This window comes from Macrobrachium rosenbergii, chromosome 22 (genome assembly GCF_040412425.1).
Source record: "Macrobrachium rosenbergii isolate ZJJX-2024 chromosome 22, ASM4041242v1, whole genome shotgun sequence".
Taxonomy (NCBI): Eukaryota; Metazoa; Arthropoda; class Malacostraca; order Decapoda; family Palaemonidae; genus Macrobrachium; species Macrobrachium rosenbergii.
The window spans coordinates 33750891-33764490 of NC_089762.1; the positions used below are offsets into that span (position 1 = coordinate 33750891).

The following is a 13600-nucleotide window of genomic DNA, read 5'->3' on the forward strand; positions in this document are numbered from 1 at the left end:
TCTTAATTTCCTACGTTAAAATGTCTCTTAATCTCCTACGTTAAAATGTATCTTAATTTCCTACGTTAAAATGGTTCTTAATTTCCTACGTTACAAGGGTTCTTAATTTCCTAAGTTAAAAGTGTTCTTAATTTCCTACGTTACAAGGGTTCTTAATTTCCTACGTTACAAGGGTTCTTAATTTCCTAGGTTAAAAGTGTTCTTAATTTCCTACGTTAAAAGGGTTCTTAATCTCTTACGTTAAAAGGGTTCATAATTTCCTACGTTAAAAGTGTTCTTAATTTCCTACGTTAAAAGGGTTCCTAAATTCCTACGTTAAAAGGGTTCTTAACTTCCTACGCTAAAAGGGTTCTTAACATATTTTTCATTTCATTCTATATTTTCCTACCTTATAATTTCCTACGTTAAAAGGGTTCTTAATTTCCTAAGTTTAAAAGAGATCTTAATATAATTTTCATTTCTTTATATATTTTTCTTACAGCTATGATCATTTTTTCATTATCGTCATCTCATGTATTGACTTAAATTTTTCGACATTACAGTTGTTCTGAATATATTTCTCATCTAATTATATAATTTTCTTCCAGCTATTACCATTTTTATCATCGTCCTTTCATTCACTGACTTGATATTTTCGACATTAAAAGTGTCCTTAATGAAAATCTCATCTATCTAATTATATATTTTTCTTCCAGCTATCACCATCTTTCTTATCTGCTGACCTAGAAGTTAAGAAATCATCTATTGTTCGTTTCATCAGAGGTTAAAGAAAGATTTGTTCCTTGCAAATTTCAGATATCAGATTCTTAAAGCTTCGTCTAACTGAAATATATACTTCATTTAAACTGAACCCTTGTAAATCTAACTCAGATGTGTTACACGCAGACAATAGAGTATCTTTAAATCAGTTTTTAATGACACGAGTGTTAACTTTATCTCATCTGCCTTTATTTATTTTTTTTTTTATTTTACTTCAATATTCGCTTTCTCTCTCTCTCTCTCTCTCTCTCTCTCTCTCTCTCTCTCTCTCTCTCTCTCTCTCTCTGCTGATGGCCATAATGTTCATTTAGCGCCTATAGTAATGTGTGGAAATAAATGACACTTATATTATTTTATGGTTACTTTTCATCAAAAGCTATATTAACTAGCTAAGCATTCCTCCAAAAAATAATACATATATGGAAAAACAAAAAAATTAAAATATTAAACATTAAGAAATCACAATGTATTTACATGAGCAGTTGTTGGGGAAAGTGAAAGGTCATTAAAGCAACTTTACTGACTCAGTATAAAGGCCACTCGCAGGAACCCTGTTCCACAGCAATGCCGAATAGGGGATGATATAGTGAAAAGGCAGTGGTTATGCTAAATACAATAAATTAGATCTAAAGACGAAGGAATTGAACTTTGTCTTGCCAAAAGTGAAGGTGTTATTTCTCTTTAATTTTCAAATTATTGTTATCGTTTTTCCTGTTAAAAGTGCAAAAACTTTTATTTGCCCCACGGTGACTTCTAGCTAGGTTCAGTTAGTTTTAATTAAGAGGAAATATATATATATATATATATATATATATATATATATATATATATATATATATATATATATATATATATATACACATATATATATAAATTTATATATATATATATATATATATACATATATATATATGTATAAACACACACACACACACACACACACACACACACACATATATATATATATATATATATATATATATATATATATATATATATATATATATATATATACACACACACGATCATATGGGAGTTTTTATATACGAATGCATGAATTACAGTGACTTCATATATCACGTACAACGTCATTATAGATCAAATAAATTATTGAATTCCACAATTTCCTAAAAAAATCAGTGCAAAAGCAGAACCCCCAAAAGTTAATAACAAAAAAGAAAGGAATATAAACTTCTGCTTCCAACGCGATATGAAAACGTCCCTTCCCCTGTGACTCGTCCACTTCCAAACTCAATCTCAAGAAACCCTCTCCCTGATACGTATCGTGACATTCTTCAAATCAAAGTTAAAAAGGTTATATCGATTTTTAAAAGTACCACAAAGGGGAGGCGGGGGACGAGATCTGGAATGTCCCTTTCGCGAGAAAAAGATTCTATTTTTAGGTGTGGTGGCGATAAGGAATATGTCTTACCTGTATAAGTTTTTAGATAAAGACTGAGAATATGACTTAAGTTACAGCATTACAGTTATTGTATATGGTCATATATGATCCGGAATGTAGCTTAATACTCCTTCATCAAAACTACAGAGTGCTTTACAGTATTTATGAAAGAGATCTGAGTTTGAAATTAAGTATGAAAGGTTCTTCTATGCAGGCTGAGCGTGCACTTATTCATAATCGTTCTTACTGATCTTCATCAGTAACAGCCAAACAAGCGCTATAAGCAACATTTTTATTCCACGGGGACGTTTCGGCTCTAACACACTAAGCCATTTTCGACCTAAAATAGAGGCAAAGCACCAAAACTGATCTTTCGTTTTTATCAAAAGAAAAAGGTTTGTAAATATTTGTCCGTAATCGGAAATAGTTATAACCATCAAAATGCATTCTACTTGACACTTAATTATAATGTTGTAAGAACCATGGAAAACGGATTGTCTTATGTTTCTGCACATGCGCGGACTCTTGGAAAAATAGTCACGGATACATCTTAGCGTAAAGTATACGAAAAGGCCTCAAAAGAATAGAATGTTTTGTTAGCCATTCTGATACAAAGCTTTTTATCAAAGAAAGATGATCACAGTTGCAGCTCCTAGTCGTGGCTGGAGAGAAGTTAAATACAACAGAATTCGACGAGTCTGTTGCTTTTCCATTTCAGTTAAGCTCTGTGATTCTCTCGTTGCTTCATATTTAATCTCTTGTGAAGCGGGTCGTCTCGTCACCTATATACATATATGGATATGTATATATATATATATATATATATATATATATATATATATATATATATATATATATATCGATCATTACAAGACTGTCGTAACTCAAAAATTTGAAGTTTTGAGTTACATAGCTCATAAGATTGCCCATTTAATTCAGTCTTTTGCAAAAAGTCGTAAGTCTAAGTGCATTTTTGGCCGAGAGATGGCGCTGGGAAGATTTTTAAGTCTAAATCAAAATCTCGGTGCAGTTATAGGACTTTAAACTTTAAAACGCTTCTCCTGAAAAATCAAGATTTTGGAGTTACACAGTCTTGTAATGATGGAGCGATATATATATATATATATATATATATATATATATATATATATATATATATATATATATATATATATATATATATATATATATATATATTTATATATATATATATATATATATATATATATATATATATATATATATATATTTTTATATATATATATATATATATATATATATATATATATATATATATATATATATATATATATATATATATATATAATTTCTGACTCACATCAGGATCGAACCCAGGTCCTTCAATTGAAAGGCAAGCCCACTGCCAACCAGGCCATACGAGTCATATAAGAAGTTGGAACCTGAGTACCACTGTACCCAAGGAATTACCTGGGCAGGCTAACTGCCTTGCATACCAGAGAGTTTTCCCCAACTTCCCGACTCAGCAATGACCCAGTTGACAGCATTTCATTCGAATTATCCCTTCTGAGTGAATATGATAGGAATAATCAACACACAATATGACGTGTGGAACAGAAATGAATTTCTGACTCGCATCAGGATCGATCCTGAATTGAATCAGAAATTTATTTCTTATTCCACATATCATTATATGTGTTGATTATTTATATATATATATATATATATATATATATATATATATATATATATATATATATATATATATATATATATATGTATACATATCATATCTTCACACTTACCCTTTATCGATACAATATTCTACTTCTCTTTCCCATGCCTTCTCTTTGATCGCAAATGGAAATTCCGCTCTTTTGAAGAGTTGCTTTGCAAGTTAATGGCCTTTTTGGCTTGTTCCATGGAAATGCCTAATAATAATAATAATAATAATAATAATAATAATAATAATAACTTATTCTATATCTCGACTCCATTATTCTCTATATAAACGTACTCGCATCCGTTGTTAGTCTTAATGTGTTATGTAGCCGGAGGAGTTTCCTGAAGTATTTTGGTTTCATACTCTATATTGTAATGCAGGTAAACAGTTATTTTGTCAATTGTTTTCCACGCTTTAATTTAATAGATAAACACTATATGAGACCATTATCCCGACACATGAATCCATCTGCTCTTGTGAGTGCTTATTGATGTACAAGAATCTTCTTGGGAAAAATTATTCTTCTTATATGGCAATGTCCTCTTATCATGACATTTGGCATTTTCTGAATTAAGGTGTTTATCTATTAGTATTCTATGTTTATCATTTTATTCTCTCCTCATATTTCTATTATGTTTTGCTTCTGTGAACGTAGGATGTTGTTTTTCACCTTTGTGTGTGTACGTGTGCATGAATTTATGTCATGTACCCCGCGACTTTCTTATATTCCTAAATATTAAGCTACAGTGTCGTTTAATATCAAATTCACTCAGCTTCGGAATAAACATCGAAAGGGAATTTATAGGTGGTAAGCGATCCGTCACCAGGTAGACTCGAATCACAGTCGTTTCCGGGCCATTCGGTGGTTCGAGCCCACCTGGTGACGGATCGCTTATCACTTACTAATACCCCTTCGGCGTTTAATCCGAGGTTGAGTGAATTGGATATTAAACGGCAATTGTAGCTTAATGTGAGTGTGTATGTGTGCATAGGCGCGTATCTATAAAACTGGTGAATAGAAAATCACAAGATTTGGCAGATGTATTATTTATACAATTCTCAAAATATTTTTGCTTTCGGGAGAAATCTGCTCCGAGTCGACGATTTTGTACGTGGAAACTCTCTCGTTTCTGATCATGTAACTTTCTAAATTCAGGCTTCTCGAGAAAGTTATCCGGTGAAAATGTGTGACAAGCTTCATCAAATTCAGTTCACCCAATCTCGAGATATCCTGCTTATAGGATACTTTCGGTTTAGCAGGACTTCTTAAAAGAGATTCTTAAGAGTTTCCAGGGTTTCATGAACTATTCTCTTATTAACATATTGATAAGGAAAAATTTGTATCCTACGTCTTTGGATGTGTGTAAGAAGTTCTCAAGTTCTTTTCTCTTGCAATTTCAGCATTAGCTACAAGATGATTCGTCACTGATATATATATATATATATATATATATATATATATATATATATATATATATATATATATGTATATATATATATATATATATATATATATAGATACATATATATGTATATGTATATGTATATATATATATATATATATATATATATATATATATATATATATTGTGTGTGTGTGCACTATTTATTCATATAACACTAACCTCTTTGTCTGTCTGAATGTCTAATCTTTTTTTCACGCATATTTCTGGTATCATTACATTGTTCTATAAGATAAAAAAAAAATATATGGCTCTAATAAGAAAAAAAAAGTATATAGAAATACTCTCATATTTGCACAAGCTACCGATAAAATAGCAGCGAACTTTACCAGCCTCATAAAATGGAATTCCGACCAGAAAAAAAAAAAAAAAAACTACTAATTGGCAAGAAAGTCCTAAAGAAAACTGCCGCAGCCTTTTCCCTCGTGACAAAAGAGCCGAAGGGGTCACCATATGAAGAACTCCGACTCCTGAATAGAAACTAATTGGGGGGCGGGGGCGGGAGGGTAGGGGAACGAGCAGCCTCTTGAAGAATGAATGATTACGAGGTATCTGGAGGTCTCCTGAAGGGAAAAAGAAGGGTTAAATGCCTTAATCTCTCTCTCTCTCTCTCTCTCTCTCTCTCTCTCTCTCTTCTCTCTCTCTCTCACTTGTAGTCGGCTTTTAGATTTTGAGGAGACCAGCTGGTCTTCCGCGGTTGTGCTTGTTCTTCCGCTCTCTCTCTCTCTCTCTCTCTCTCTCTCTCTCTCTCTCTCTCTCTCTCTCTCTCTCTCTCTCTCTTATAGCTAGCTTTCAGATTGCGAGGTTACCAGTTGGTCTTGCGCGTTTTGTTCTTGTTCTCTCTCTCTCTCTCTCTCTCTCTCTCTCTCTCTCTCTCTCTCTCTCTCTCTCTCTCTCTTATAGCCAGCTATTAGATTTTTAGGAGGCCCACTGGTCTTTCGCGTCTGAATTTCGTTCCCTCTTAACCTTAGATGCCTGTAGGAATCGAAATAAATCTTTCACTGGGTCATATTTCATAAATGGAGGTATATTTCTACATATAGCATAAACTATTCCTTGATTTATTTCTGAATTCTTTTTCATGTAGGATTGCAAAATATGAAAAAATAATGTTTACATTTCATATAACAAGGAAAACCATATTCTGTTTATAGCAGCTCATCTCTCGAGACTTAGGACCTTTATTGAGAAATGCAGGGTTTTCTTTAACAAGTGCAGTCGTTTTTAACCAACTTTTTTCTTATTGTCTTCTCTATTCTAGGTTAACAGTACTTTCCTTTCTTATTTAACTGGCGCTAATTAAATATTTTTCCATCTAAAGCAAGATGCAAAAAAAAAAAAACTAATTTAAAACTTTCTGCAAATCCGTCCGCACCGAGTGGCAGGTTCATTAAAGCCAGGTTTCATATAACTTCCGAAAAGATGAAAAAGATGAAATATTCCATATTTGTGAAAATGAGTAAGGTAGAAAAAGGTTTCAGCTCAGTATTCCACTTAGCATGTCACGGAGGGCTTGGGAAACCACCGCGTGTTTGTGATGGATATGGTAGTGGGCATAATTCAGCTGCGATGAGTTGAGGAAATAACCACTACGATTTCACGGATAGTGAAGGAGTCCGTTAGAAATATTAGTACCGTGTTCTTCAGCGCCGAGTTAATTGTATCTTTCAGGCTTGTGATGATTGCCTACTACTTCTCACTTTTCATATCTTTCATGTTATTAATTTTCTTTTTTGACAAACTTTTTCCCCTTTATCGTACGTGTGATTTCTGAAATGTACCTAACGAAAATTATTTAAATGGTGAAAAATATTATTCTTTTTGTTCGCGTATATCCACGTTTGCTGATTGCAACTGGTTTTGGAGAGAAAGTTCTGATACCCCAATTGAGAGGGATGTCATCTCTGTATAATAAGTTCAACCATATATGAATACTCGAATTACTTCATTCCTTACCTTAACGTGTTATTTTGTTTAGCCTTCTTTACAACCAAAACACTCAGTATCATATTCTATGGCGGTCGTCATTGATATCACAGCATAAACTGTTTTGCATAATGCGCATTGCTTTTTCGTGTAAAAACATCTTAAATTATATAATGGATGTTGCATCAGGAGATGTATGAACACAGTTCATTAGTGCATTTAAAAATGCATTTTTAAAAGACGGCAAAGAATTACATTACATTTGCCTGTGTGCTGTAAGAAGTGTCAACCAGCAAAACACTTAATTCAGTTTTAACTGGAAAATATTTATGCAATATTGCTCATGCACTTTGCCTGCCTGCGTGTAATTTAGAAGCACAACACTATTCATGTATCTTTGACATTCTAATAAATTACTAATACCCCGTAATACCCATTTAACAGACTTTGGTATTCAAACAATACTTGACTTAAATTTTATGTGAAATTGGTTTTTGATTTCTTAAACCTCTACCAGCTTAGCTAGGAATGAAATAAGCAAAGAGCTAAATAAACCATAATGAAGTATCGTCTATAAGTTCAACTTTCCCATATATTTTTGGATATTTTTATATGAGATTCTTTTTAAACATTTATGTATTTTAATTTTCTATTTAATTTTTTTACGGCGTCAATAACCTACATGTTGTGACGCCAGTTTTAATAGACATAATCAATCAGTCAATCTTCAGGCAAATATTGCCTTAACACTCAAACATCTTGGGTTTCTCGAATCCACTTTGTACACAGAATTTATAATATAAGTGGTTTTAATTATTCTGTTCCACACGTGACTGTGTGTTGACTTCTTTTATCACATTCACTCAGAAGGAATCATTCGTATGAAATGCTATCAATTGGGTCACTGCTGGGTCGGGATGTTAGGTAAAACTCGCTAGGTAGTTAGACTGCCCAGGCAAAAGCCTAAGGTGCAGTGGTATACCAGTGGCGTCGCTATGGTGGCCCAGGGGGGTCCGCAACCCGCCCCCCACTGCCCCCCTAGTTGAAACTCCCTTTGTAGTTCAATTTTAACCCGTACAGTATTTGATACATTTGCATATAATAAGAGGTGAAAATTAATTGAAAATGGAGTTCTATAATTTCAAATACAGGTTTACTAATTACTAATACTATTATTTTCCTTCATTCACATGGAAATACATATTCGAGAATAGTATATTCTAATAATTACAGAATTGGTACATTAGTTTTATGTAATTTTTTTGGTCCCCCCAGAAATATCTTGGCCCCACCTAGGCTCCCCCCCCCCGATGGAGTGCCAGCTACGCCACTGAGTGGTACTTAGGTGCTAATTTCTGTCATGACCTATATGATCGGTTGATAGCGCCCTTGCCTTTCAATTGAAACACCTGGGTTCGATCCCGATGTAGGTCAGAAATTTATTTCTGTTCTACACGTGATCGTGTGTTGATTACTTTTATATTCTGCTATACTCATGCCCGTGCAACTTCGAATCTCTGTGTGGATTTTTATGCATATAGCAGTCGCTTTACTTCAATGTCAAATTATGTATACATTCTCAAGACATTAGAAAAATTTACTATATATGCATCTATCATTTTGCCTTAGATAGCTTCATATATGTCTTCTCAGTAATTCATCATGCACGCAATGATTCAACCGAAAAAAAGAAGCCTGTATCAGTAACCGTATCGTATTCTTTCCCAATTTTGCCTCGCCATAATTAGCTGTCTTCTCGGGTTCTCAATAGTCTGAAGTATGTTGCCGCTAAGACTGCGCAAATCTTTTTTTATCTTGATGAGAGCGTGTTTCTGCATAGGAATTACTACTCGCTTGTTCCTCATTATGAGCCGTCTTCCCGGCCCCTTCGTCTTCGTATTTAATGAGTTCGAGTTATCCAATTTCTACTTCAAGGTTTTCCGTACATGCAGAAATTACATAATAGATTATGTAACATATATCTTCCCTTTATGGTGCAGGACGGACTCGGAAATGGCAGGGAAAGCTGCCACTGTCATGCTCAGCATTTTAGCTTTTTTAATCAAGGCTGAGGTCGTTGCGCAGAAAAATTCCAAAGCATAAGATGGCACGTATACCCATGCCTAAGGTTCTTCTGTTGTGCCACTTACCTCCTGTTGCACTTACTCTTGTGTGTCCTGCTGGTTTATACACCCCATTCTCCTGCCATTCTCTCTCTGCGTGATCAGACCTCAGAACTAGAATTCCCTTTAGTTTTCTGTAAAAGAAAATTACTGATTTGGTTATTTGCCGTCCGCACTTTTTCTGTCCGCCCTCAGATCTTAACAACCACTGAGGCTAGAGGGCTGCAAATTGGTATGTTGATCATCCACCCTCCAATCATCAAACATAACAAACTGCACCCCTCTAGCCTCAGTATTTTTTATCTTATCTAAAGTTAAAGTTAGCCATGATCGTGCGTCTGGCACCGCTGTAGGTGCCCTCAACACAGGCCACCACCGAGCCGTGGCTGAAAGTTTTAGGGGCCGCAGCTGAGAGTTTCATGGGCCGTGACTGAGAGTTTCATACAGTATTATACGCTGTACAGAAAACTTCGGCGCAATTTTTACTTGTTTTTGTTCATCTAAACTAATTCAGCTCACATCTGCATGTCCCACAGTTTCAATCCTAGTTACTCAATAATTGCTCAATATAATTATGCGCTAGAATATGTTCTTGTATACCTGACATTCTGCAGTATTACTAATTACCTTTTCGTCTCACCTGTTCTGCAATCCGTTTTATCATCATATGTTTTGTGACGTTTAAGCTTCAGTACTTGCACAAGTCATTTGCACCCTTCCTTCAGTAATATTCATTGCTCCGTCTTACTGACTTCTATTGGCGTTCTTTATTATGCACATACTACTATTCACTTGAAGCTATATTTTTCCAAACAAACGTTTTCAAGATTTTCACCATTCTCTGAATCTTCTTTTCGGTATCACCATATAAAGCGGTATTAGGAGATCATCAGTCATACTGTAATAGACTCATAACCTTTCCTTTATCTGTCCCACAAGTTTATCCTTACATTTTTAGACCATTTTCATTCTTGTAATAGTACCTCAGTGAAAATATTAACAGCCTTTGAGACATAATATTCACTTTGCGGTGCATCTGTGTTACTAAATGAATCATTCGCCTCTCTAAATACATATCATTCATTAATTCTGAGAGAGTCATGAATAATTATCATTAGCCAATCATATTCTACACTACTGTTCATGTACATCCTCTGTAACCTCCAAATCACGCTTATGATCTCACACTTCCCCACCATCACATAAAACAAACATGTAATACATATGTCCTTTTCATTGCTTGAACCAACGCAGTTCTTCCCAGTCAAGCCTTCTGTTACCAGTTAGAAAGCAATCACAGTTTTCCATACGCCATTGCTCTCTAACCTCTCCCTTTGTAGATAAGGACAATTATTCATTGCACCTATTCCTATGCGACCTCCTTTTCTTTATCAAATGCTAAAATATATTTTGTTTTCTAATCCATGGCACCAGAGTATCTCTTATGTAATCCTATTTACTTCTGATGCACTATTGTTTTTCTGCTTTGACGGCCCTTCTTCTATTCCCTACAGTCATATCCTATTATTATTATTATTATTATTATTATTATTATTATTATTATTATTATTATTATTAACCTATACCTGTCTCACATCATTCATTTTTGTTTCTTCGGTCCTCCTCACTTAAAAACCCTTCATATAACAACACATGTATGCTTGTAGTATTACCGAAAACAAGAGGGTATGTATGTATGAAAGCGAAGATGACGTTTGTATACTTGTTAAACATAATAATAGTAGCGAGAGTAAACTATGGTAAATATATCCTTAATAGAACTCTTACTATTCAGATCAGGTCACAGTTAAACAGACAGCAATGGATAAGGAAAGATCGCTGACACCCACTGTCCTAGACTCTGGGACAATGGGTGTTAGCAGGCATTAAACCATCACCCTCCAGGACCTGCCCTAGCGGGTGATGGCTTAATGCCTAAAGGCAGAAAAGTTACCAGCCGAAGCAACAAAGACATAAACATAATTACGCACATGGCCTATTGTTAAGAGTTACACTTCTTCAGATCTAAGAGAAGTGAAACCAGGAATCAAAGATGAAATAACTACGTTTCTGTCATTCTAAAACAGTGGCGAAACAACAGAAAAACGCTTCAAACTGCAGAATGGGACAATAGCTAAGCTCCAACCCGCCGCAGTTAATGAAAGCTCTTGCCAGGAGTGACGTGAGGATCCTCACTTTGAATCCACGACACTAAGCAGTGAGGCTCAAGATCAACGGTGACAGTTCCGTCCTTCTTGCTTAGTAATCGAAGGGACCCGTCTATCTGTGGTGACGAGAAGGGTCAGGCACGCCTGGTTGGTGTCGTGTTTCCATCAGATCTGTTGTCGCCTGTCGAAGAGTTTGCTTAACTTTAGTGAGTGTGTAAGTGTATGTGGGACGGTGAGAATGAGAAAGCAAGTCATTGAAGGTAAGTTAACTGCCCGTTAAATCTTTGACGTTGCCACAAAGTTAGACATTTACTTAGACAAGGAGGTTTTGTTTTATTTGGTTTGCTTGTCTGTTTGGCACCTTGTTTGTTAGTCAGTAGGTTTTTCTATATGTCATCCGTATTATTCAAAAGGTTATGTGAGGGTTTTTACGACAATTTTACCGAAGGTGGGCCTGTCGATCGCCAACAAGGGATTATATTTTGGAAAAGATAGGAGTGGAACTTCTTGGGAAAATGGATCCTATGGGGGGAAAATGGTCAGTCTAAACGGAGGTTTGTGGCCTCTTAACGTTCTTGTTTTGACTGACTTACCGAATGAGATGCTAGAAGTTTTGATGAGAGAATGAATAGATAAATTAAGTGTACAGATACGTTTTAGTTCTAGAATTCTTGTCACATACTGTTTATTATTTGCATGTAGCTGTGCGTGCGCGCGCGTATGTGTGTATGTTTGTGCGTGTGTGTGTGTGTGGCACTGCTGCGCTGTTTTTAATTACTCTTTTCCATCTAAGTTAAATGAAGCTCTGTGGAATTAGCTTTTCTTTGTTTCCTTACTAGGAAATCTTGAATACTTGCTAGGCTGGTTTACTTTGCAAGAGCCTCAGTAATCCGGGCTTATCCGCTAGTTTTCCTATACTTTCTACGTTAGAGAAATGAGAAAAGGATAAATGACAAATGAGCATCCAGTCATCCGGGATCAGGATATCTTTGTTCTCTGAAATTAATTTTCCGTTGTATATTTTTGTCGAGGAAATTTTGTTGAATATTTAACGATTTCCCTACCCTTTTGCAATAACAGTGTAAAATGCTGACCCATAAGAATAATTTTGTTTTGTCTCTACGGGTGCTTATTAATTTTAAATTCTTAATCAGAATCTATATTTCTCTTGTGTAAAACCTGTAAGTTATATGAATGAAATTAAAGCTGCGGGTACTTGTTTATGTTGTTACAGTCATACGGTCTGTGTCTTCGCAGATCAAGAAAACAGAGAAACAGTAAAGAGAAACTGTATTCTAACTACTTGCCAAAGCCAGAGCCCTAGACAAATTTTTTAATCCACAGTACCTCTGTCAACGAGCAAAGTATAAGGTATCTGTTGGTTAACTGACTCTGGTGGACCACAGCAGGGTGGAAAAGGGCCTTAAGGCTAGGAACCTCATCCCCGAAATTTTCAGAAAACTGGAAGCTTAACGTCCATTAGGGCCAATCTCTTCAAAGGAAAAAAGCATAAAGCTGAAACATACAACATAATGTAAATGATATTGTCAATGTTTACAATGTCCATTTTAAGATATTGTTTTTCTTAAATAAATCGCCATAGATTCACAACACCCGAGTTTTCGATTTCAGTGGATTTTGTAGTGTTTCTTGCTCTACAATATTTCTGCCACCATATTTTTTTGCTGCTCTTCTCCAGCAATCCTCCAACATGTGCCGTGACGTCAGCGGGATATTGTGAATGCTTATGATGACGTAAACTCCAGAACTTCCCACTCAATATTTGATTTTGCCATTCCAGAAGATATTCCATGGTTTCCGTTTCAGTAAGGGCTTCACCGTCTTGGCCTTCTCTGTATGCTTGTTTGTTCTGCGGTGTATCATCAGTTTAATTTTGACATTAGGTTAAATATACTGTGTATTCAGAAGACTAAGTCATATTTAGATGTCTACAACCCGTGAAAAAGAAATTTTATGGTTAAGGGATCTTAGGCAAACCTGGGGTTTTATAATAGCTTTGGATATAATTTTGATGAATTTAACATTTATTTTCATCA

At 35.0% G+C, this 13600-nt stretch overlaps 1 long non-coding RNA gene across 1 annotated transcript in view; it reads left to right on the forward strand.

Moving 5' to 3' along the window:
• The window catches only part of LOC136850726 (uncharacterized), a 111238-nt gene that overhangs the window by 58708 nt on the left and 38930 nt on the right, over positions 1–13600 (forward strand). The gene's annotated exons all lie outside the window — the stretch shown is intronic.